Source organism: Ursus arctos, chromosome X (assembly GCF_023065955.2).
Source record: "Ursus arctos isolate Adak ecotype North America chromosome X, UrsArc2.0, whole genome shotgun sequence".
NCBI classification, from domain to species: domain Eukaryota; kingdom Metazoa; phylum Chordata; class Mammalia; order Carnivora; family Ursidae; genus Ursus; species Ursus arctos.
The window spans coordinates 116,589,592-116,593,136 of NC_079873.1; positions in this window are offsets into that span (position 1 = coordinate 116,589,592).

Consider the following 3,545-nt stretch of genomic DNA (forward strand, 5'->3'; position numbering starts at 1 on the left):
CCAGGGGGTCCCAGGATCCCAAGGAGTGGAGGCGGGCCGTGGAGGCGGCGCCTGGCGGGCCGAGGTCTTGGCCATCCCCCTCCCCGGGTCTGGCCGGCTCGGGACGCGCGCGCCGGCGCACTGGCAGCGCCGGGGCACCAGAGGGCGCCGCGCGCACGGCTTGCTGGCGCCGCGCGCGGGGCAGGGTCGGGGAGTTGGGGGCCTGCGGGAGGGTGGGGACCCGAGCAAGTGCTCCCTAGCCCGCCGCTAGTCGCCTGCACCGCCCGCAGGCCGCCCTGTGCCGTCCTGCGCTTCTCCCGAAGAGCCGACCATACACTACCTGATGACAGCCCAGCAAAACGCAAAGGAAGGAGGGGGAAGCATCCGTAACACCTACAGGAGCTCAACCAAATGTCAGTTCAGACTGCTGCGCAGGAGCAGTTGCCGTCAGACCCCGTCCCGAGGCACCTCACAGCCTCTCAGGGCTGGCTCTGTCCTGAGACACACCCCGCCTCCGAGACGCAACGGTGCCCCACGCCAAGGGGGCTTCCCGTGGGGGACGCCGCAGAACGGCCGCACGGTCGTCGATTCCCATCGATCACCTTACTCGATCCCCAAAAGAATCCCACAAGGCATTCTTAACCCCACTTTACAGATGGGGAAACTGCAGCTCACAGGGTCTAGGAACCTGTCCAAGTTCACACAGGAACCACGTTCTTTTCACAGCATGCAAGGCCTCCCTGATGGGGAACACAGCTGTCCAAATGGCTGCTTACACACTTCTTCAAGCCAGCAGGAAATATCAGAGCTAGAAGTATGCATACGAATTCATAAAAAAATAACTCAGGCTCTAATCCCTTTTCACTTAGGAAAAAACCCCCAAAGCTTCCTCTGGTGCCCTCTCAATGCTGTATCTCAGACGGGTTGAAGGAAACTTCCCCACTCCAGTTAGGAAGTGATCACACACAGCAGGAACCACGGCAGCGGTCCCCAGACACCTCGAGCCTTTTCTTGCAGACTCTCAGGCATGGGGTCTCAGCAGCATTTGCAAGATCTGCCTTCGTCGCCCAGCGGAAGGGGAAAGCATCCTGTGGTTGAGAGGTAGCACCAAGCACACTGGTATGAGCTGCTGATGCCAGGGTCTTACCTCCTTCCAGAAGCCGGTGCCAGCTCCTTCGGCCCACGTTGGCCTCTCCTGCCTCTGACCTCCCCGCAGCACTCACTGGAGGAGCCGTCCTATAGCAACTTGCTCATTGCCACCTCCTGGTCTCCGATTGTCTCATGAGTGCACATCTCCCCGGTGAGCTGGCGAGAACCCCAAGAGCAGAGGCCATGTCAGCACTGGGCACGTCGCAGCTCTCAGAGAGTTGTGAAATTGAATTATGACTGCATCTCTGCTTACAACATCTATCACTTTCCACCAATTAAACAAGGTGGCCCTGTTTGCTTTTCCTTCTGGTTTTTACGTTTGTTTATTGGAAACAGTGAGGCCCGCTGACAGGTATTGTTTATAAAAAGACAACAGTAATTGTGAAAATGTGAATCATCTCCTTTGCACAATACAACGTTCACAGCACCCTTTCTTCTCGTTTGGATCACTGTTCCGCCTCTCTTCTTCAAGTTTGTATTTAAATTCCAATTATTTAGCATACGGTGTAATAGTTTCAGGTGTAGGATGTAGTGATTCCACATTTCCAGACATCAGCCGGTGCTCATCACAAGTGCCCTCCTTAATCCCCATCACCTATTTCACCCAGCCCCCTCCACACACACCTGCCTTCTGGTAACCATCACTTTGTTCTCCATAGTAAAGAGTCTGTTTCTTGGTTTGCCTCTCTCTCAATCCCTTTCTTTCTTTCTTTCTTTCTTTTTTTTTTTAAAGATTTTATTTATTTATTCGACAGAGATAGCCAGCGAGAGAGGGAACACAAGCAGGGGGAGTGGGAGAGGAAGAAGCAGGCTCATAGCGGAGGAGCCTGACATGGGGCTCGATCCCATAACGCCGGGATCACGCCCTGAGCCGAAGGCAGGCGCTTAACCGCTGTGCCACCCAGGCGCCCCTCTTTCTTTCTTTCTTTCTTTCTTTCTTTCTTTCTTTCTTTCTTTCTTTCTTTCTACCTGCATTTTTATAACAGGTAGGCATCTATACTATAGAAAGCCAAACACAAATTAACACTAATAGGAAACACTGCTGTCCAGCAAATTTCCATCTTGTCCACCATTTCCTATAATGTGCTTAGAGTAAAGTGTTCTGTAGCAATCAGATGTGCTGGGCTGGATATCTCTCTCTCTTCCCCATAATGTGGAACCCAAACTGGCTGTTACTGGTAAGAAATGGAAAGATGAGCAGTGAGGGGGAGGAAACAAGGAATGATGAAGGAACATGATGAAAAAGACAGAACACTAGAGGGGATGTTGGAAATTGGAAAAGCAACAAGGCAGTATGGATATTACAAAGCCCAATAACTGAAGAAATGGAGTGTTATGGTCTTAAAGCTTGTGTCTCCCCAAAATCCATATGTTAAAATCCTAACCCCCAATGTGATGGCATTTGGAAGTGAGGCCTTTGGGAGGTGATTAGGTCATGAGGGTGAAGCCCTTGTGAATGAGGTTAATTCCCTTATAAAAGAGACTCCCGAGAGCTCCCTCGCCCTTTCTGCCATATGAGGACACATTGAGAAGACAGCTGTTCATGAACCAGGAAATGGGTTCTTTCCAGACACCAAATCTGCCTCGATCTTGGACTTCCCAGCCGTCAGAACTGTGAGAAATACATGTCTGCTGTTTAATCTCTCTTCTGTCACAGCAGCCCAAACTGACTAAGACACAGATGAAAGCCTAAAGAGTTGGGACTTCTTGCTAGACCATGGTATGCCACCCCAGTGGCCCCATCCAAAGCACACACACCTGCAGAAGCTCTGGAGTTTCCAGATCACTTCCTGATGGAAGCACCTAACACCTTCTGTGAAGGAGTCTTGCCAAAAGGCATACGTGAGTCTGATGAAGCAGCAATCTAACTACCAATTTACAGGAAAACACAAAGGACAGAGGAACATATTAAAAGACATCACAGGGATGCAAAGGTAAGATCCAGACTCTGGGAAACTCTACAGAACAAATGATCTCATTTCTTCAACAAATCAATTAGAGAGAGAGGCTATGGGGGAACCTGTAGATAAAAAAGGCTTAAATACATATCAAGCAATCACAATTGAAGACCTTATTTAGCTCCTGATTCCAACAAACTGTATAACTTTAAAAATCGTACGGCATCTAAGAGATCATTGGAAATTTTAATACTCACTGGATAGCCTGTGATATTAACGAATTATTGCTGATTATTCCACATGTGGTAATGGCACTGTGTTTATGGTTGTTTTCTTGAAAGACTCCTGGACTTAATTCAGAGATACGTACGGAACTATTCACAGATGAAATTATATCAGAGGTTCGCTTCAAAATGTTCTAGGAGTGAATATATATATAAAATGGTATTATTGATAACAGCCAAAAAGTGGAAACAAGCCAAATGTCCATCAACTGGTAAATGGACAAACAAAATGTGG